General features: G+C 50.8%; 1 protein-coding gene across 9 annotated transcripts in view; it reads left to right on the forward strand.

The window, feature by feature from the left end:
- Positions 1–22,613, forward strand: part of PAQR5 (progestin and adipoQ receptor family member 5) — a 93,074-nt gene that overhangs the window by 1,402 nt on the left and 69,059 nt on the right. For 3 of the 9 annotated variants that reach the window (XM_073801189.1, XM_073801181.1, XM_073801190.1), the window contains exon 1: positions 7,154–8,889. The exons of 5 other annotated variants lie outside the window; for them this stretch is intronic. The gene's annotated coding sequence lies outside the window, so the exon portion shown is untranslated. Of the gene's footprint in view, positions 1–7,153; positions 8,890–12,405; positions 13,132–22,613 lie in introns of those variants that run through there. One more of the 9 variants, XM_073801182.1, reaches the window with a different exon arrangement.

Genomic DNA, 22,613 nt, shown 5'->3' on the forward strand with positions numbered 1-22,613 from the left:
ACAAGAATGGAATGAATTAACCTGAAATAGCAGAGCCTCTTTTCCAGCTGATGGATCTTTGCCCTTGGTGAACAGAAAGGGCATTCTGAAAAGTCAGACCAGAAAGGTGCCCAATGCCATCACTGCGGGTCCTTGAAATCCTTATCCCACTTGGTTCTTTTAAGCCAGTGAGCACATCCATAATCCCATGTGCCTTTCCAGACAGCCAGGCTTTCACCTTACCCCCAGTCTACTTCTTGTCAGGCTAGGAGAAGCAGCAGGAAGTGGGTTCCATGCCCAACTTGGCCCTGCTCTAGGTTGAAGGCAGAGGACCCTTGGCCCGTCTATACCAAGTCTTACCCATCTCTCCAAGGAATCTTATTTGGAAACTCTAATCTTCATTGCCTCTTCCCTGATCCTTCCATGGGGCAACCATGGATTCAGGTTGGATCCATGAATTCAGGGAAGAGGACTTGCTTTTCTGAGCCTCAATTGCCTCATCAGTAAAATGGGGACAATAGAATCTGCATGGCTTTACATGAGAGTGTGTGGTCCAAAGCGCTCTGCAAGCTGCAAAGCAGACTGTGAGAGACGATTTTTCTTTCCTCACATGTTTGTTAGCCTGACCTCCCCAGGTGGGCTGTAAATTCCTTCTGGGAAGGGATCACACATCTTGGTATCCCTCTGAGAGCTCTCCTCATTGTGAGCACACAGTAGGTTCACAGGAATGGAAGAGGAATTGCTAAAATTGGTGAAAAATCCACCCCTGCCCCCATGTGAGGAGAGGGGATACTCTACAATACAGGAGAGGGTATAGGAGGGACGGGAGGGGTCTGAGATCCAAGACCAGGAACGAATGGGAAGGCAGGGCATAGCGGACTTTCCATGGCAGTGCCCTGAAGACTTTTGAGGCTGTGCCAGGAACCTTATAACCTTGGACTCCTTAGCAGATGTGGTGTCTGCTTTGGCCTGAGGACAGGCCAGGACACCCAGAGTTGACCAGTTCTGCTCCTTGGGGGAGACCACTGAGAACATAGCTGGGATTCAAGCCCCTGCACATCCCCACTCCCATCCCCCCGCCCACACACACACCACCTGTTCCTCCCCAGGGGTTTGTGCACACGTAGGGCCCACCCAGCTTCCTACTGCCCGTTCCTGGCTCTTAACAAGAACCCAGTGGAGTAAGACCTTTAGACACAGAATATCTCAGCTGGCATAAGCCTTATAGGTCATATCTCTACACCCCTTCCCTGCTTTACTTTCCATAGCACATGTCACCATCTAACATCCTGTATATTAAGAATATTGAAGAATCTTGTTTCTTGGCTGTCTTCCCTGTTCGAGTATCAGCTCCATGAGGGCAGGGCTTTCGGTCTGTTTTATTCTGCTCTATTCCCAGGAGTCAGAGCAGTGCCTGGTGCGCAGTGGGTGCTTAGTTAATATGCGTTGAGTAAATGAATGCATCCAGGCCATGCTTCCTCATTGTACGGTTGGGGAGACTGAGGCCCAGAGACAGGAGCGACCTCTTGAAGACAGAGCTGGAGCTTCTCTTGACTGGACTTGAGTTAATTCTAAGCTGGGTCTCTGTCCCCTGCACCAGGCTGCTAGGGGTGCTCAGGAGCTGCCTTGGAAAGAACCTTCAGACCAGGTGCCCCCAGTTGCTCAGAGGGGCAGCTCCTAGCTGAACAGATCACCATCCACATAGAGTGATTTGAGAGCGCAAAGCGGGGAGCGCTCCCGGTTAGACCCGCATCCCCAGAAGAAACCTCCTAATGCTGCTTTCCAGAGGTGGGTGGTGCCTCTATTAGTGGTGAAAACAGTGCCGTCTCCAGGCAGCCTTTTCAGATTCCCCAAGGGCACTGGACGACCCAGGCGGACAAGCCAAGTCCCTGGCAGCCCTGGGGAAAGAGGTGGAGCTTCAGATCTGCTGGGTCAAGGATAAAAACCAGTCTGAGAAGGCGCGACCAGATGTGTGGGCCAGGTAGAGCGAGGACGTTATTCTGCCCAAGGCGTGGGAGAAGGTGGGGGGCTCTTAGGCCCCACTTAGGAATCTGATGAGTGGTTGTCTGGAGGCCCCAAGAGCTTGAAATTCTGAGGCACTGTGTCAGGACAAGCAGGATGGAGAAGGTTGCGTGTGTGTATGGGCGGGGGCATAGGGTAGAAGCTGGAACTATCTACGGGATAGAAAATATGGGAGACACATCCACGAACACCAAGCCACTTCAGTCTCCCTCCCCACCCCATCATTGTGCTGGCCAGTGTTGTTTCCGTAAAGGACTTTTGTCTGTGTTCTAAGGGAGAACTCTAGGCCGTGTGGAATTGATTGGAGGAAAAGATACCTATGGCAAGAAGACCTCCCAAAGAGGCTATTGCAGGAACAAAGACAGGAGATGGGGTCCCTGGAGGTGTATTTCCTCCTGACACTCACTGGGAATGTAGACCCTTCCTAACTGCTTGGAGGAGCAGGGGTACATTTTTTTTTTAAATTTATGTATGTATGTATGGCTGCGTTGGGTCTTCGTTGCTGCGCGCGGGCGTTCTCTAGTTGCGGCGAGTGGGGGCTGCTCTTTGTTGCCGTGTGCGGACTTCTCATCGCGGTGGCTTGTCTTTGTTGTGGAGCACGGGCTCTAGAGCGCAGGCTCAGTAGTTGTGGCGCACGGGCTTAGTTGCTCCGCGGCATGTGGGATCTTCCCAGACCAGGGCTCAAACCCGTGTCCCCTGCATTGGCATGCGGATTCTTAACCACTGCACCACCAGGGAAGGCCCTTGAGTTACATTTTTAATAATACTAATAAGCATGCAATAAATGCTAGTCGGATGCCAGGCACTGTTCTAAGCACTTTGCTTGTACTAGGTAGTTCTTACCACAGCCATGAGGTTGAAACCGTATCATCTCCATTTTACAGATGAGGAAACTGAGCTTCAGAAAGGTGGCATAACTTTGCCCAAAATGACACTTGCAGGGAGAGGAGCACCAGAATTAGTCGGGCTCCAGACCCTGCAGCCTTAGCCTCCATGCTGTGCTGCCTCAGTCAGCCAAGTAGGCCACACAGACAGGACAAAGAGCCTGGAGGCCAGGGTGGTCGACACACACGTGGAGACAGGGGAAGCAGCTCCTGTGCAGGCCCCCACATTAGATGCCTAGGGAACTTTGACGATTTCCCTGCTATTGACCCCCAAATCTTCTCCCATTGGTATTGTGGTTTGCCAAATTAAGAGCTGAAATTGATGTTGGGAGAGAGACTCCAGAAGTTGGGCTTTGAAGGATGTGTAGGAGTTTTTACCAGCGTGTTGGGAAAACTGGGGAGGAAGGGAGGCAGGGCACGTGGAGGGAACAATGATAATGCTTTGCCTGAAGAAATGAGTCCATAATAGTGACTTGTCCTGGGCTTCCCTGGTGGCACAGTGGTTAAGAATCCACCTGCCAATGCAGGGGACACGGGTTCTATCTCTGGTCCGGGAAGATCCCACATGCCGCGGAGCAATCCAGCCTGTGCGCCACAACTACTGAGCCTGAGCTCTAGAGCCTGCGAGCCACAACTACTGAGCCTGCGTGCCACATCTATTGAAGCCTGCGTGCCTAGAGCCCGTGCTCTGCAACAAGAGAAGCCACCGCAATGAGAAGCCCGCGCGCCACAACTAGAGAAAGCCCGCACGCGGCAACGAAGACCCAACACAGCCAAAAAAAAAAAACAAAAAAAAGGGACTCGTCCTGTGTCTGAGGCCACTGTAGCTCCCCTCCCCCCATTCTTGTCCCCCAGCCACTCCTTATGGGCTCCCTTCCTGTGAAGAGGGGAGACCCTGACATGAGACATAGCTTATGCATTCCTGTCCCTTGCCTCCTTTATTACCACCGTCACTACAAGTCTGGTGGCTTTCAGCGACAGTAGATGGAAAAGTACGCCTGTTGTGACATGACATGAATCAGTCCTTCATAAATAATGGGGTTGCATTGTCAGTGCTAATGCCTGGACCTGTGCCCTAGTGTCTGGTCCACGGTGGGAGACACAGTGTTGGCTCCTGAGGGAAAAGGACAAGGGTGACTCTAGGTGTTATTCTGAAATTGTGCAGGATGGCAGCAAGGAGCTAACAGGTGTGAGAGATACAGTCGTTTTTGGCAGCTAGGGAAAAAGACAGTGTTCCCCCAAAGCAGTGATCCTAGGTGTGATTTCTGCCCGTGCTCTGTCCTCTCACCCAGGGTTTATCTTACAGGGTTGTCCTTTCTTCCATCCTTGACACCAGGCTAGGACCACCCCCAGAGAGCTCTGTGGGGAACTTGCGTGATGAATTTTGCCTAAACCTCAAATGGGCGTCTTGCCGGGTTACACTGTAGCCCCTTAAGACATTCTTCCTCTTTGACTATGTGGGAGCCCTGTGGTCAGGATGACTTTGGTGGGATGCATTTGGAGCCGGCCAGAGGCACAGAGCCCAGCCATCACGGGTGTCTAGATCCCAGGGGCCTGAATTCGGCTACTCAGCCAGCTTGCCACTGGTCTTTGAGTTGGTCACTGGGGTCTGGGGAGCTGAAGGCCTGGTGTGGCAGGCGGGGAGCCCTGGATTCTAATTTTTTTTATATATATACTTTTTTTTTTTTGTCGGCGCTGCGTGGCATTCGGGATCTTAGTTCCCCCACCAGGGATTGAACACCAGCCCCCTGCAGCAGAAGCTCGGAGTCTTAACCACTGGACCGCCAGGGAAGTCCCTCTGGATTCTAATTCTGACACGATCTAACTCACAGTATGACTTTGACTCTGTCCCTTCCTGGGCCCCAGTTTTCTCGTCTGTAGAAGAGACAGCTTGGCTGAGATCAGGTCCAGATACTTCTTTGCTGCGGGGCTGTCCTGTGTTTTGTAGGACGTTCGGCAGCAGCCCTGGCCTCTACCCACTAGATGCCAGTAACGCCACCTCTCACTTTTCTCGGCAAACAGCAGTGTCTCCAGACGTTGCCCAACGACCGCGGTGGGCAGAATTGTCTCTGGTTGAGAACCACGAGGTTAGATGATCTCTGAAGACCCTCCCACTGGTTACCCCCAGGACCAGGAAGACACTTTTCTCTTTCAGCCCCTGTTTTGGAGATGCTGACTGTGTGAGAACCAAGGAGCCTGTGCATGGGGTCTCCAAGGGCTTACGGGGTAGGATGTGAGCTATGAGAACAGGAAAGGCTCTGGGCCCACTGGGCCTCTTGCTGAGAGCCAAGGCCAAGGTCTTTTTGCCTCCCAGGCCTTGGGTTACATAAGAAGGTAGGGGGCGGGGGAAGCAGGCCTGTTGTTGGCCCAGGCGCTAAGGTCAGCAGCCTTCCAGCCAGTGACTAATCATCTCTACATGCCCTAAGGACTTAGCTGCTCCGTGGTCCCCTCTCCCACTGCCCTGGGAGGGGACACAGGAAGTGAATCAGCCCACCCACAGTGCAGAGGAAGGGGAAGGTGGAGCACAGCAGTGTTAGACCCAAGGGCCACACACCATTACCCCAACCCATCCCTGGTTTTATTTTGTTTATTCCTCCCAAGTTAGTTGTTTATTAACCCGCCCGTGGAAGCCCCTTCTGACCTTGTTGCTTAATGGAAGGGTGAAGACTTATCTTCTCCAGGAATGGGAGGAGTTTGTCAATGAATCTTGGAAGTAAATCACTGTTCTGAGGACAACAGGCTCAGAAATTTGGGGTAGTGTTAACCCAAAATGATCGGTTTGGGTTATACTTTTTTTTTTTTTTTTTTTTTGCGGTACACGGGCCTCTCACTGCTGTGGCCTCTCCCGTTGCGGAGCACAGGCTCCGGACGCGCAGGCTCAGTGGCCATGGCTCATGGGCCCAGCCGCTCCGCGGCATGTGGGATCCTCCCGGACCGGAGCACGAACCTGCGTCCCCTGCATCGGCAGGCGGACTCTCAACCACTGCGCCACCAGGGAAGCCCTGGGTTATTCAGTCTTATAGTTCTCATTGAAGGACGAGAGACTGCTCTAGATGGCAGGTTAGATGCTGAGGAAGGAGCAGGGAGTCAGACAAGCCCCCTGCCTCAGAACCCTGCAGTCTGGGAGTACAGAGGTCAGTCTGTAATTGCAGTGCCCAGAGGAGGGTCTGGTCAGCTCCACCCAGGGTGTGAGGTAGGGAATTGGGGATGGAGGGTGGGGGCGTGCATGGGTTTTTTTGGGGAGGTAATGGTAGCGTGCAGAGGGTTTCAACGAGGAGAGCTGGGTTTTGGTTTTGGTTTTTGCCTTTTTTATTGTGGTAAAATATACATAACATACGATTCACCATTTTAATCATTTCAAAGTGTACAGTTCAGTGCCATTAAGGACATTCACCTCGCTGTACAACCATCCCCACCATCCAGCTCCGGAATTCTTTGCACTTTACAAAACCAGAACTCCGTACCCGTTAACTCCCCTTTCCCTCCTCCCCTCAGCCCCTGGTAACCACCCTGCTTCTTTAGGTCTCTGTGAATTTGACTATTCTGGGTACGTCACCTAAGCAGAGTCTTACAACATGTGAGGTTTTTTTTGTTTTTTTTTTTTTTTTGCGGTACGCGGGCCTCTCAGTGTTGTGACCTCTCCCGTTGTGGAGCACAGGCTCCAGATGTGCAGGCTCAGTGGCCATGGCTCACGGGCCCAGCTGCTCCGCGGCATGTGGGATCTTCCCGGACCGGGGCACGAACCCATGTCCTCTGCATCGGCAGGCGGACTCTCAACCACTGCGCCACCAGGGAAGTCCAACATGTGAGTTTTTGTGTCTGGCTTCTTTCACTTAGCATGATGTTTGAAGGTTTATCAGTGTTGTGGTATACATCAGAATTTCCCTCCTTTTGAAGGCTGAGTAATATTCCAGTTGTGGATATCCCACATTTTGTTTATCCATCCATCTGTCGATGGACAAGGGTTGCTTCCACCTTTTGGCTTTTGTCAGTATTGCTGCTATGAACATGGCTGTACAAATGTCTGTTTGGGTCCCTGCTTTCAGTTCTTTGGGGTGTATTCCCAGAAGTGGAATTGCTGGATCATATGGAAATTCTGTGTTTCATTTTTTGAGGAACCACCATACCGTTGAGGAATAGGTGTTGGAACTAGATCTGAAGGATGAACATGAGCTCTCCAGGCCTCTAGGTAGAGGAAGAGGGAGGAAAGGGGGAGGGGGAGGAGGGAGGGCAGGGGAGGAGAGAGCCTGGACTGCGGCAGGAGACAAGTGGCACAGTGGTGTTTGTGCTTGGGGCTGGAGATGGGGCCCTGGACAGGTAGAGTGCGAAGGGTCTTGGACCAGGCGAGGAACTTGGGCTCCATGCTGTAGGCAGAGAGAAAAACTGAAGGGGGTTTTAATCAGGAAGTGATACAGGCCTATTATCATCTTAGATGGACAGAGCTGGGAGTGATGTCACAGATGGTCTGGGAGGGAAAGAGGCTTAAGGCAAGAACCAAGTGGGAGAAAACTGGGTAACACTGGAGCCTCGTGGTTGGGGCGGGTGGAGGGAGCAGGTCTGGAGGGTGGGTGCGCTGCACAGGGTGCCCAGGTTTGCGCTTTGGTGCTGGGTGAGTGGTGGTGAGGCTGCCGATAAGCTTATAGGAGGAGCAGCCAGTTTGACAAGATGATGAGGGCATATCCACTGGCTTGAAGGGGCCATGGAGCCACCCGGGTAGAGGCAGGATTTGAGGGCTGCGCAAAGCTGGGCAGAGCTAGGTGCTGTAGAATAGGGGGAGAAGCTGGTCCGGGGCAGGGAAAGGACCGCCATCGGATGGCACAGAGGACCCAGCGGAGTTGGAGGCCAGGACACAGGGAGGCCTCTGCTCAGTACCGCTCGGTCCCTGCCTTGCGTATTTCATATCGATCCTCACATTTTCACTGCCAAGCTCGAGGCTCTGAGCTTGAGGCTGGGCACGGGAGGTGGAGATACAGAGATAAACCCAAGCCAGTGACTAATTCATTTATTCATCCCATAAAGCCTAGGAAATGGAACTTGGCCAATACCTTTGCACAGTTAAATATTGACACAATTGGGATAGGTGCTATGCAGGAGAAATGGAGCATGTTATGAAAGTGTGTCAGAGGACATGCTTAATCTAGGGCAGGGTTTCTCACATCGGCACTCTTGCCATTCTGCATCAGGTAATTCTTTGTCGTGGGGTCTGTCTGGTTTAGTAGCTTCCCTGGTCTCCACCCACGCGATGCCAGTAAGTAGCCACACACAACCCACCCCCAGTTGTGATCAACAAAAATGTCTCTAGACATTGCCAAATGTCCCCTGGGAGGCAAAATCACCCTCAGTTGAGAGCCATTTGCCTAGGGGCCAGGAGAGACTTCTTTTTTTTTTTTTTTTAGGAGAGACTTCTTGAGAGAATGATGGTAATCTGAGTTCTAGAATAAAGCAGGGGTGGGGAGTGGAGGGGAATATTCGGGACACAGGTAACTGTGTGCAGAGGTCCTGAGGTGGGAAGGAGTGAGGAGGCTGGGGGAGCCGATGAGGAAGGCTTCCATTAGGTGGGCACTGGTGGGGGCAGGGAAGAGCGGATGGATTCAGGGATACTCAGGAGGGAACACAGGCAAGGGAGCCTCCTGGGTGTGGAGGATGAAAGTGGCTGGAAGCTGGCAAGTTACATTTTGGGCCTGTTGGGTGAGCGATACTTGGGGGTCCTCCAGGTGGGGCCCTGCGCTCAAAAGAGAGGTCTGGCTGGAGATGCACGTTTGGGAGTGACATGCGTGTAAATGATGAGCTTAGCCTTGGGTAGACCAGATGGCCCAGGGGGAGTGTGTGGACCAAGCAGAGAGGAGGGCCTAGAAGTGAGCTCCAGGGGTGCCAGCATTCAGAGACAGAGCGCTGGGAGGTGTCCCAGAGAGGGAGCAGGGAACCTGGGGAGCCCGGTGCTGGAGGAGCCCGAGGATGCTGAAGGATGGGGGCTGGCCCACGGTGAAGTCTCTGGAGCCTTCAGGTAAGAAGAGAACTGGGAAGTGGCCGCTGGATTTAGAGTCCGGTGGCTGCCACGGGGGAGGTCAGCCTGGGGTCACTGAGGAAGGGGCAGGAGGGGACGGAGGGGGCTGGTAGGCAGCTTTTCCAAACCTGTGTCAGCAGAAGGTGAGGAGAGAGCATGGAAATCAGAAGGGAAGTGAGTTAGGGAGGGTTTTGTTTTATTTGTTTAATCTTGCTTGTTTTGCCCCCACCCTCCCTTTTTTTTCCTTAGAAAATAAAAGTACATGGTTCAGAATTCAAAAATTGTGACGATTTCGCTGTGAAAAAGTCTCCACCCCCATCTCCCTTGGCCTCCCAGTGCCCTCCCCTCCTCAGAGGCAACTTTACCAGTTTCTTAACATATTCTTCCAGAGATATTTCATGCACAGATCAGTAAATGCGTATGTGGTCTTTCCCTCCACATGGTAGCAGCACTATATGTATTCTTCTACCCCTGATTAGGTCTTTTTCCACTTAGCTCTTTTTTTTTTTTTAATTTATTTATTTTATTTATTATTTACTTTTGGCTGCGTTGGGTCTTCGTTGCAGGGCGTGAGCTTCTCATTGCGGTGGCTCCTCTTGTTGCACAGCACGGACTCTAGGCGCACGGGCTTCAGTAGTTGCAGCACGAGGGCTCAGTAGTTGTGGCTCGCGGGCTCTAGAGCACAGGCTCAGCAGTTGTGGTGCACGGGCTTAGTTGCTCCGCGGCATATGTGGGATCTTCCCGGACCAGGGCTCGAACCCGTGTCCCCTGCGTGGGCAGGCGGATTCTCAACCACTGCGCCGCCAGGGAAGCCCCCACTTAGCTCTCTTGAGAAGCTTCCAGATCAGTACGTGGAGAGCTTCTTCATTCTCCTTTACAGCTATATGATGTTCCATGATATGGATGGCACATAATTTATTTAACAAATCCCCTGTTTGGGGACATCACAGTGTCTCACTGAATCTCCTTGTGCTTCAGTCATTTTGCAGTGTTGGTGGGTGCATGTGGGGAAACGTCTCAGAAATGGAATTGGTGAGTCGGATGGTTTGTATTTTGAAAGATATCAGCAGGTTGCTCTCCATAGAATTTATAAGAATGTACACTCCTACCAGTAGTGTGCAAGGACGCTCATTTTTCTACACCCTCCGAAATAGAGTGTTACCAACTTACTGATGTTTGCCAATCTGGAAGACAAAGATAGTTTTTTTGTTTTATTTATTTATTTATGGCTGCGTTGGGTCTTCGTTGCTGCGCGCAGGCTTTCTTTAGTTGCGGCGAGCGGGGGCTACTCCTGATTGCAGTGCACGGGCTTCTCATTGCAGTGGCTTCTCTTGTTGCGGAGCATGGGCTCTAGGCGCACGGGCTTCAGTAGTTGTGGCACGTGGGCTCAGTAGTTGTGGCTCGCGGGCTCTAGAGCGCAGGCTCAGTAGTTGCGGCGCACAGACCTAGTTGCTCCGTGGCATGTGGGATCTTCCCCAACCAGGAATCGAACCCGTGTCCCCTGCATCGGCAGGCGGATTCTTAACCACTGTGCCACCCAGGGAAGTCCCAAAGATAGTTTCTTGGTGTAGTTTTAATTTGCATTTTTCTTGCTCTGAGTAAGGTTGAACATGTTTTCATAGATATAAGAGCCATGTGTATTTCCATTTCTGTGAAATGTCTATTCATATGTTTTGCCCATTTTCTATGAGGTTGTTGGTCCTTTTCTCATTGAATTAGAGGTGATCTTTGTGTATTAGGGGAAACTAGTCTTTTGTTGGGAATGTAATTTACAAGCATTTCCCCCCCGCAGTTAATCAAGGAAGTCTTTTGTTTTGTTTTTTTGCTGTTGCTGCTATGTTTTCAGAATTATGAAAGCTGATGGGAGAGATTTGCTGGGGTGTGGGGGTCCCTAGCTCAGGGGTCCCTGAGGAAGCATTGGAGTGGGTTCCAGATTGAGACCAGGATGGGAAACACCTCTGCTGTGTAACAGGCAAGAAGGGCAGGTGGGAGGACGGTGCCGGTGCCAGGGGGTTGTTGGCAGCGAGTTTCGAGAGCAAGGGCAGATAGCTGGGTTCGTCCAGGCATGGGATTGTGTTAACAAGTTATCAGAAATTTAGAGGGGAGGAGAACTACTGTATTAGCGAGAGAGCGATCAGATTAATGAACGCTGACACCAGAGCAAGATGAGGGGAAGTGAGTGGATGGGTGTTCTGTGTTTTCTTAGATAGGGTACTTGTCTGTTTGGCATGCAGTAATCACCAGGCCAGGCTAACGGCCAACGTGGTTACATTTCCCCTGAGATCAGACCCCATACTCTGAATCCCCTGCTTATCTCACTCTGTCACAAGCCAATATTTCCCCTGCCCTAAACCAATCCAGTGCCAGGTACCAGGCAACTAGGGACAGCCCCGATGCCTCAGAGGCCACTGGAACTGTTCAAACCAGCCAATCCCAAGTTGCTTTGCCATGCTTTTCCCATTGGAAACCCCAACAGAGGCTCTGGCCTTAGGCCTTCCCCTTGCTCCTGCTTCTGCCTCTTGACCAAAGCCTAGTGCTTTCCTTGTGGTCCTGTGTGCTGTGCTGTGTCCCCTTCTCTTGGGAAATGTAAGTAATACGTTCTTCTTTCAACGTCATTAGCCTCTCCATGTGCCATTCAGACACCTCCGTAAATTAAAATCCTATGGTACAGTTAAGACAAGAGAGACACTTGGACGGGACAGAGTGTGAGGGTGAGTAAACTGCGGGTCCCAGTGGGGCTGCAGAGCTGTCACCGTGTGAGTGGTTAAATAAGCAGGCTCTCAGGGTAGACTTCCTGGAGGAGGTGGCTGGAGATGAGGAGAGGCCTCGTGGTGGGAAGGGCAGGAGCACAGACTGGGAGGCACAGGGAACTGTGTGTGGGGGGCCAGGGGGGCGGGCGGCCGGGGTGATCAGAATTGGGAGGCTGGAGGAAAATATACATAGAGGAGGTGAATCTGACAGTGTACGGGGAAGGAGGGAGCCGTGGGGTCAGAGATGCAGGCTGCGTCCTGTGGGTGCTTCTTGAAGACAGTGTTTAAATTCCCAGTGTTAACTCCCTTTGTGAGTTCGGGGTGGGGCTGTGGAGCTGCAGATAATGAAGGACCTGGAAATGACATGGGTCTAACCCAGCTCTGGCTTTTTTTTTTTTTTTTTTTTTTGCGGTATGCGGGCCTCTCACTGCTGTGGCCGCTCCCGTTGCGGAGCACAGGCTCCGGACGCGCAGGCTCAGCGGCCATGGCTCACGGGCCCAGCCGCTCCGCGGCATGTGGGATCTTCCCGGACCGGGGCACGAACCCGTGTCCCCTGCATCGGCAGGCAGACTCTCAACCACTGCGCCACCAGGGAAGCCCGCAGCTCTGGCTTTTTGATGTCACATTAACGAAACCCTATCCCTGGATGAGCTCAGCTATCTGCCTTCACTCCCACAGCTTGCCCCCTCCCCACCCCCCCCCACCCCCCGTCTGCCTGTGCCACCGCAGAGGTGTTCCCCTCCTGTCTCAAGTATCCCCACCATTTGGTGCTTTCTGCTCCCCCCGCCATGGAAGCCCCCTCCTCCCTCCGGGAGCCTCCCTCCTCCAGGATCAGATGCTCATCCCTGGCAGCTGGTTCTTCCAGTGGCATTGGATTTGAGAGAAGAATTCTTGAAGATCAAAAAGTCTTCAAAACATGGAGAATAGAGCAGTAATGGTAGAACGGTTGGTATTGGAGCTGGGGGCCGTGGTCCACACTGCCTCAAATCACACAGAATCTGTGTGTGTGTGTGTGTGCGTGTGCTGGGGGAGGATTTGCCTATTCTAGTAGTGCTGGTCTACCTCCCAGTCTTGTGTGCTCTAAGTCAATAAATCCACTGGAAATTCACAAACACGTGCACACTTGGCAATCACTCGTGCTACCTTGCGATTTTTCTTTTATTGTTGCCTCCGGAGTTGTTTACCTTTTTGAGAGTGGAATTTGTGGGGAAATAGCCTCACATTCAGCTAGTGTTTACCTAGTTCCCCTGAACTCTGAACTGGGCTGGGCATTGTGGGTCTTGCAGGTTTGTTGCGTTTGTTCTGCTTCCCCGGCAAAGGCACGGTGTCCCCTTCTCCGATATGCTCTATCGCCCCAGATGCCAGTGCAGAGAATGAAGGGAAACCAGCTGGGCTGTGGTTGGCAGAGATGACTTCTAGAAGGAGGAAGAGCTCAAGCAGACAGTGGGTCTCCTTGAAGGGGAAGGAGGCAGCAGGAGCCCGGTGAGGCCAGGTGAGGCCAGGCGTCCCTGGGGAGGTTGAGCATCAGGCCCCCTGGGGTGCAGGAGGACGGGTGATGGCTGCCCTGAGGGTGACAGGTGAGCCCCTGGGAAGGGATGGGGCAGGAGACGGGACTGGCGGGGGGAGGAGGAGAGCCCCTTTGCGCTCTGTCAACAGTGTCGCCTCTCTGCCGGGAGGGGAGCCCTGGGGGGGCTGCTGGCTGGCTGGAGTGTGACCTTGCACTTCTGTAAGGGGCAGTGAGGCTTTGAAAATGCTTCCAGCTGGGCGGTTGTTGTCCCCTCAAGCATTCTTCAGTGGCCCTCAGGGCAGGAAACAAGTGTTTCCCCAGATCAGGACCCAGTAATGCTTCTCGCTGGGGTCCTTTCTTGTGATGGGTGGAGCTGGGGAGCAGCAGCTTTGAGAAGGGTGCCAGCAGTGGAGGGGGGGGGTGTCCAATTCTGAAATATGGGACGTCAGTGGTTTATTTCTTTGATGCTTTTGATACACATCCTCTCTAGAACCTGACCGATGCTTTAAGAAAAGTTGTGATTTAAAAAAGCAATTGTGTGAAGGATGACGAAACATCTGGCTTAAGCGGGAGGCGGGGTGGGGCGGGGTGGGGCAGGGGGTGGGATTCCGGAAGAAGGGAAAGTGGCTGTTGCCCTCCTCCCTCCCCACTCCTGGTCTGGTTTGGTTGAATCTTGACAGCCCTCCCAGGGACAGTTCCTCCAAGTCCAGCAGGCGCCCAGCTGCTAGAATGTTGCTTCTACGTTATCCCTTAGCAAGGCTGGGGGCTTCTGGACTTAGCCGAGGATCACCTTGCTGGGTGACCCTGAGCAGGCCTCCTAACATCTCTGGGCCCCGGTTTAACACCTGGCTTCTCTTTTGGAAGCATCAGTTTTGTCCTTTAGGTACCTTTTAGGCTCTTTCTAATGATCAAGTCTTTGCTTACCACCCTTCAGATTTCCAGCAGGGCCTGAAAGAACGTAAGGGGAGTCTGAGGAAGTGAAGTCCAGTGGTCAGGCTCTCACGGGCAGCAGGCCAAGGAGGGAGGGGAAGGGAAAGGGATGCAGCCTCTGCCCGGGCCTCCACCCCACCGACCTGGGTGTGCTGTGAATACCCCTCCTTGTTCGAAGGCCTCAGATTTGACTTTCAAAGGGAAAACACCTGTCCTGATAAAGTGGGCCTTGTTCCATGCAAGTCAGCTTTGTTCGGGCTCCCGGGCTCAGTTCGTGTGTCCCGCCGGTGTGTCTCTGCCCCTTCGTTTCACCCCTCATGCTCGGATTTATCCCCCTGAAGTGCCAACTGCCACCAGTTAGCGTGGAAACGAATTCACTTTGTGCAGGAAGGAAGATCAGGGACTCGGCATGAAAAGTAAGAGGGAAAAAAATTTCTCCGATAAATTCCACTACTCCCCATGACACCTCTCCTCTCCCCAAAGTATCAGCATGTTCCTCAGGCCCTTCCTTAAAGGACCAAAGAAATGAATCTCTAATGGTAAAATTTCTAGCCTCACAGTATGGAGGTGGCCCTTGACTCAAACTGCAGAGGTGACCATTTTTCCACCTCCTCACGTAGATGCCAGTCCAGTCTGACATTCCTGGGCCAAGAAATAAAGGGACCTATCTCCAGGCGTGTTTCCACCTTCATGGTACTTCCTGCTTCCCAGTGCTCTGTGGGACACTGTGGGGACGTGATCGGGAGAGGTGTTTGTTTTTGTTTTTGTTTTTTTGCGGTACGCGGGCCTCTCACTGCTGTGGCCTCTCCCGTTGCGGAGCACAGGCTCCGGACGCGCAGGCTCAGCGGCCATGGCTCACGGGCCCAGCCGCTCCGCGGCATGTGGGATCTTCCCGGACCAGGGCACGAACCTGTGTCCCCTGCATCGGCAGGCGGACTCTCAACCACTGCGCCACCAGGGAAGCCCGGAAGAGGTGTTTTAATCATGGAAATGATTTTTTCCTTTCTCACTTTTCATACAGAGACCCAGCTTTCCATGCCTGGGCAGAGTGAATCACTGTCCACAGAAACCAGCGACAGTTGGGGCTTTGCGGGGCAGGAAGGGATGGCCAGGGACGGCTGCAGCCGGAGCCCGCACCCACTGTTGCCTGCTTGCTGATCCCACGCTGCTGCCTCTGGTGGGCCCTCTCGGGTTCTGGGCCAGCCTCCGGGCAGGGGTGCAAGCCAGCCTGGAGCCTCAGAGGTGGTCTGGCAGCAGAGGCTCAGGCAGGGCAGGGTTAACTGTTTACAGCTTCCCGAGCTCTGGCTGCTCCTTCTTGGGGGCTGATTTGAAGACACCTATTATTCCCGTTCTTCATGGGGTTTTGAATAATGCATTTTTCCTCAGCCCTTAAAAAAAAAAAGCCTGTGCTTAATAATACTAGAGTAATGACCTTGTGTCACACTTCAGCCACTGGGGCTCTTAATCCGCCGCTGCATTTAAATATTGTGAATTGTGTTGCCTCTGACACTGGTGAGCAGGAAGAATACCGTGCCGGCGAGGAGGAAGGAGGATCTGTTTTGCGGTCTACCTTGTAGCCTGCGGCAGCCCAGCAAAAGAACATCCTCTGTCATAACAGCGTTGTACGGGCAGGTGACTTTCTGCACGCCTGCTGTGCACCAGCGCCTTCCACATGGGCTCTTGTTAATGCTTGAGACAGACCAATGGCGTAGTCACTCTGGGGATTATAAAAGCACCCACCTGGAGGCAGATTGTGGAAACTCAGTGGGGTGTAAAATGCCCATAAGGGTCTTGGAATAGACCAAGTGCTCAGAAAGAGGGATTTCCTATCAATGCCATCGTCGCCATTTACAGAGGAGGGAAGTGAGGTCTAGAGAGACCTCAGGACTGAAAGCCGGGTCCACCTGACTCCAGGGCCCAGACTCACTCATCACCGATGGGAATAATTGTATGTTACAGAGCTGCCCCCACCACCTGCCCTCGCGCCCCCCCCCCCCATCTGAACTCCTCATTGGCTATGGGGCCACTTGTAAAGTCATGTGGGCCCTGTGTCCTTCCCCTTCCCCCTCTGGGGCCCCACGTCCTTCTCTGACCCCCAATATCCTCTAGTCTCTGCTGAAGGTCTGGGCACGTGCCAGTCCCCTGCCGGGTCCATGTGACCTCCTTCCTCCTGCCAGTTCACACCTCCCTGGCTCCTTGGCTGCCCTGACCATTTCCCCCTTGCTTGTGGGGTGTGTTCTTTGGGTAATAATTACATGAAATGGCTCACTTGCCAGTTAGATCAGTAAATAATTCCCCCCAGTCCTAGCGGGTGAAGCTCAGAGTTAATGATTGCCAGGAGAGCTTCTCAGGATGCAGAGCATCTGAGGAGGTCACGCTGAGCTTGATGGCTGGGAGGAGGGGTGCACCCAGGGGCTCTTGTGCCCCCCTCCCTGCCCCCTGCCGTCCTCCCATCTCTTGTGTCTGCATTTAGCACCAGCAGGCCTCCCTGTTCGCAGCCAGCCCACTTCCCCGCGCGGAGTCTTTGCTCTAAAGCTTGTCTCCTTTCCTCTCCCCTCTGCCGGAGCAAGTACTCCCCCTCATTTGGGGTCCACTTCTAGCGGTGCCTCCCCCCAGGGGCCTTCACTGACTGTCCTGACATCCTTGCTCTGGGCCCCTTCTCTGGGCTCCTCGGGGCCATTGGGCAGGTCTTTTCTGAGTGCTCTCCACCGTGTCAGGGGCAGTGATTGGTTCTGCGCACCCAGCAGTGGGCAAGGTGGGGTTGGACATGCTCCTGGAGTACCCACACAGCTTGAGGGTGCGGCAGGGAGGCCCCGAGGACCTGGGGGCAGTGGGCAGGTGAGGGGCACTGGAGCCTGATGAAGTGGGGCTCGGGCAAGGATGAGGTGGAGCTTTCCAGGCAGACACAGAGTGGGGGCAAAGGCATCTCGAAGCCGAGGGAGCGGTGTGTACTAAGTACAGAGGCATGATCTGGTGGCTGGATGGCTGATGCTTCGCCTGCGGATGTGTGGCGTTCCAGACACCTGGGAATCGCCCAGGTGGGTGTGTCCAGGAGGCTGGTGGTCCCTTGGAGAAGTCTGTTTCCCTCCCTCCTGTCGCTCCCTCATGGTTTCACTACTGGACATGGCTGGTTTCTCAGAAAGAAGGGATTCTCTGTGCGGGTGGCCGTGCTTTCCTATACCCTGCTCACCAGGGACCTGGGGTCGCAGCACCTGCTCACCGAGCGATGTGGATTCGAACCTAAGCTCCTTCAGTGCACGGTGGATTCTGGGCCACGAGAAGGTGACCGATCCCAGGAGCTCAGGGCAGTTGCTTCCCCCCTGGGCCATGCGCGGGAATCCCCACCGGCGCTTGATACTGGAGATGATTCCGGGGCTCTCGCGCTGGGGATTCTGATTGAACAAGCACGAGGTGGACTCACTCAGTAGGTTCTGCGTTCACGGCCCCTGGGTTATTTGGATGCACAGTGGGTTTGGGACTACTGCTACGGTGTTTTTCCAGGCTCCTGCCTCTATCCCTAACTTCACGCCGTCCCCCGAGTCAGCACCCCAGACCCCACCTGGACAGTTTCCGGGTGGGGAGCTCAGTGCCCATAGAGCAACCCTTCCTCGTTGGGGGACAGTGTCTCTGTGGCTTGAGCTGACGCCTGCCTCCCAGAAGCTCCCATCTGGAGGGGCGGGGGTGTCTTGGTTCTGCATGGCCTCCTCCAGGCTTCCAGGGCTGCTTCCCCAGGATGTGGGAAGGCGTTCACCCTCGCCCGGGGCCCTCCCTGGGTCTCCCTGCCTTCCTTCCTCTGTGGTCTGGGCTCCGTCTCACAGGCTGACAGCCTTGTCTCAGACTTTAAGCTTCTGATCAGATTAGCAGCTTGGGAGGAGGAGGGTGGAGATAGGATCGTGCCTTCCCCAGCAGCCTGACATTTCCTGTTGGGGGGAGGGGAACGCCAACAGTCAGGGCCTGGTTCACCTCCCATCAACCTGGCAGGGACTCACCCTTTCCCAACCCTGGGGGAGGGAACTGCCTGCTGCACCCACCCTGGAGGCCAACAAGCTGTGTAGCCTGGGCACCCTGGTCCTGATTCTCCAGGGCTCAGTGGAGGACCAGCTCAGCTCTCGGCCTTGGCCTAGAATCTTAGCGGCCTCACCCTGGCTGTGCTGCGGAGTCACCTGGGTCCTTAGCTCCCTGATCCTCGGAGGCCTCAGTTAACTGAGTCGTGGGTCCAGGCATCCGTATGTTTTCAAACTCCCTCGGAAAATAGTACTTTATATTCTTCATCGTATCACTTTTTGTAAGTGTTGAATATATTCCTGTTTATTTTTCTATGTTGTTTTGTAGCCTTAGGAAGCGTTTCAAACATATCTGAATGTATAAAATAAGAGTAAATGCCCTACATGGTGTGATGCTGCATTATATATAAAACTGTGTGCATATATTAAATTTTGTCTCTTGAAAAAAAACCCAAAAAACTCTCTGGGTAGTTTTAAGGGGCATCCAGAGTTGAGAACCACTGGGCTAGGTGCCCAGCACCCACCTGTCCAGCTCCTACAATGGAAATAGTTTCACTAGAGTAAAACAGCCAGGGCCGTCTTATTATGTATATCACCTAATACTAATGTACATCTCTGTATTTTTTGTTGTTGTTGTTGGAAGATTTTTAATCACAGTTTCAATTTCATTACTTGTGATTGGTCTGTTCATGTTTTCTGTTTCTTCCTGGTTCAGTCTTGGAAGGTTACACCTTTCTTAGAATTTGTCCATTTCTTCCAGGTTGTCCATTTTATTGGCATAGAGTGGCTTGTAGTAGTCTCTTAGGATGCTTTGTATTTCTGCGGTGTCTGTTGTAACTTCTCCTTTTTCATTTCTAATTTTATTGATTTGAGTCCTCTCCCTCTTTTTCTTGATGAGTCTGGCTAGTGGTTTATCAATTTTGTTTATCTTCTCAAAGAACCAGCTTTTAGTTTTATTGATCTTTGCAATTGTTTTCTTTGTTTCTATTTCATTTATTTCTGCTCTGATCTTTATGATTTCTTTCCTTCTGCTAACTTTGGGTTTTGTTTGTTCTTTCTCTAGTTCCTTTAGGTGTAACGTTAGATTGTTTATTTGAGATTTTTCTTGTTTCTTGATGTAGGCTTGTATAGCTATAAACTTCCCTCTTAGAACTGCTTTTGCTGCATCCCATAGGTTTTGGATCGTCGTGTTTTCATTGTCATTTGTCTCTAGGTATTTTCTGATTTCCTCTTTGATTTCCTCAGTGATCTCTTGGTTATTTAGTAACGTATTGTTTAGCCTCCATGTGTTTGTGTTTTTTACGTTTTTTCCCCTGTAATTCATTTCTAATCTCGTAGCGTTGTGGTCAGAAAAGGTGCTTGATATGATTTCAATTTTCTTAAATTTACTGAGGCTTGATTTGTGATCCAAGATGTGATCTATCCTGGAGAATGTTCCGTGCGCACTTGAGAAGAAAGTGTAATCTGCTGTTTTTGGATGGAATGTCCTATAAATATCAATTAAATCTATCTGGTCTATTGTATCATTTAAAGCTTCTCTTGCCTTATTTATTTTCATTTTGGATGATCTGTCCATTGGTGTAAGTGAGGTGTTAAAGTCCCCCACTATTATTGTGTTACTGTCGATATCCTGTTTTATAGCTGTTAGTATTTGCCTTATGTATTGAGGTGCTCCTGTGTTGGGTGCATATATATTTATAATTGTTATATCTTCTTCTTGGATTGATCCCTTGATCATTATGTAGTGTCCTTCCTTGTCTCTTGTAACATTCTTTATTTTAAAGTCTCTTTTATCTGATATGAGTATTGCTACTCCAGCTTTCTTTTGATTGCCATTTGTATGGAATATCTTTTTCCATCCCCTCACTTTCAGTCTGTATGTGTCCCTAGGTCTGAAGTGGGTCTCTTGTAAACAGCATATATATGGGTCTTGTTTTTGTATCCATTCAGCAAGCCTGTGTCTTTTGGTTGGAGCATTTAATCCATTCACGTTTAAGGTAATTATTGATATATATGTTTCTATGACCATCTTCTTAATTGTTTTGGGTTTGTTTTTTTTTTGTTTTGTTTTTTTGGTACGCGGGCCGCTCACTGTTGTGGCCTCTCCCGTTGCAGAGCACAGGCTCTGGGCGCGCAGGCTCAGCGGCCATGGCTCATGGGCCTAGCCGCTCTGCGGCATGTGGGATCTTCCCGGACCGGGGCACGAACCCGTGTCCCCTGCATTGGCAGGCAGATTCTCAACCACTGCGCCACCAGGGAAGCCCTTGAGTTTGTTTTTGTAGGTCCTTTTCTTCTCTTGTGTTTCCCACTTAGAGAAGTTCCTTTAGCATTTGTTGTAGAGCTGGTTTGGTGGTGCTGAATTCTCTTAGCTTTTGCTTGTCTGTAAAGCTTTTGATTTCTCCATCAAATCTGAATGAGATCCTTGCTGGGTAGAGTAATCTTGGTTGTAGGTTCTTCCCTTTCATCACTTTAAGTATATCATGCCACTCCCTTCTGGCTTGTAGAGTTTCTGTTGAGAAATCAGCTGTTAACCTTATGGGAGTTCCCTTGTATGTTATTTGTCATTTTTTCCTTGCTGCTTTCAATAATTTTTCTTTGTCTTTAATTTTTGCCAATTTGATTACTACATGTCTCGGCGTGTTTCTCCTTGGGTTTATCCTGTATGGCACTCTCTGCGCTTCCTGGACTTGGGTGGCTATTTCCTTTCCCATGTTAGGGAAGTTTTTGACTATAATCTCTTGAAATATTTTCTTGGGTCCTTTCTCTCCTCTTCTCCTTCTGGGACCCCTATATTGTGAATGTTGTGTTTAATGTTGTCCCAGAGGTCTCTTAGTCTGTCTTCATTTCTTTTCATTCTTTTTTCTATATTCTGTTCCGCAGCAGTGAATTCCACCATTCTGTCTTCCAGGTCACTTATCTGTTCTTCTGCCTCAGTTATTCTGCTATTGATTCCTTCTAGTGTAGTTTTCATTTCAGTTATTGTATTGTTCATCTCTGTTTGTTTGTTCTTTAATTCTTCCAGGTCTTTGTTAAACATTTCTTGCATCTTCCTGATCTTTGCCTCCATTGTTTTTCCGAGGTCCTGGATCATCACAATCATTATTCTGAATTCTTTTTCTGGAAGATTGCCTATCTCCACTTCATTTAGTTGTTTTTCTGGGGTTTTATCTTGTTCCTTCATCTGGTACATAGCCCTCTGCCTTTTCATCTTGTCTGTTTTTCTGTGAATGTGGTTTTTGTTCCACAGGCTGCAGGATTGTAGTTCTTCTTGCTTCTGCTGTCTGCCCTCTGGTGGATGAGGCTCCGTCTTTGTATTTTATAAGAAGGTATTTAAAAATTTAAATCAGTAAAAGTAAGTATTTAATAATTTTAAAGACAAAAATTGTGTAACATTTTGGAACCTCAAGTAAATGTAAACTTATAAAAACAGACCTTGTAATTCTGGTCTATATTAGCAGATAAACAAAAATGAAGTATTCAAAACATTGAAATCTACACACTTCAAAAACATAAAATCTGGGGCTTCCCTGGTGGCGCAGTGGTTAAGAATCCGCCTGCCAATGCAGGAGACATGGGTTCGAGCCCTGGTCTGGGAAGATCCCACATGCCGTGGAGCAACTAAGTCCGTGCACCACAACTACTGAGCCTGCGCTGTAGAGCCCGTGAGCCACAACTACTGAGCCCGTGTGCCTAGAGCCCGTGCTCTCAACAAGAGAAGCCACCACGATGGCTTGCACACCACAACGAAGAGTAGCCCCCGCTCACCGCAACCAGAGAAAAGCCTGCCTGCAGCAACGGAGACCCAACGCAGCCAAAGATAAAAATAAATTTATAAAAAAAAAAAGATCTTAAAAAAGGGTGGATATATGTATACGTATGACTGATTCACTTTGCTGTACAGCAAGAAACTAACACAACATTGTAAAGCAACTGTACTCCAACTAACACAACATTGTAAAGCAACTATACTCCAACATAAAAACAAAACAAGCCGCAAAGCATAAAATCTAGTCATGAAAAATGGAAGATGAATTATTTGATCCCTTTTAGAGGAGAATCTTAAAATCAAAGTTGGCAGTATGTCACAAGTATTTTTTTTCTGTAACATTTTCTAGAAAAATATTTCCCTGACTCTACCCTAGTTGGGGAATGGTAAGAAGATATATTTGTGAGATGTCTTCGAACATTTTCCACTGATAGGGCCTTTTGGCTTTTTTTTTCTGGGATTGCAGTCTTTTATTTATAAGGGGCCATAGTTTTTGTTTCTAAAGCATTTCTGGTTTGTCCTTAAGTTCTTTAGTTTTGTCTCGTTCAGATGGAGATTCCGATGTAACACTTCCTGTGTCAGTTTCAAAACTGTCATGTTGATATTCCACAAGTTAGGAAAGTCTGTGAATAGAGTAATAGTTATTCTTGCAACAGCATTTTGCTTTGTCTACTGCTGTGCAATGTCTAAAAAGGACTTAAAACATATTTCATATTTCAGCGTTTTTTTCTGGGTTTTTTTGGTTTTTGTTTTTTTTTTACATTGTG

The sequence above is a fragment of the Tursiops truncatus genome, chromosome 2 (genome assembly GCF_011762595.2).
Source record: "Tursiops truncatus isolate mTurTru1 chromosome 2, mTurTru1.mat.Y, whole genome shotgun sequence".
In the NCBI taxonomy this organism is placed as follows: Eukaryota; Metazoa; Chordata; class Mammalia; order Artiodactyla; family Delphinidae; genus Tursiops; species Tursiops truncatus.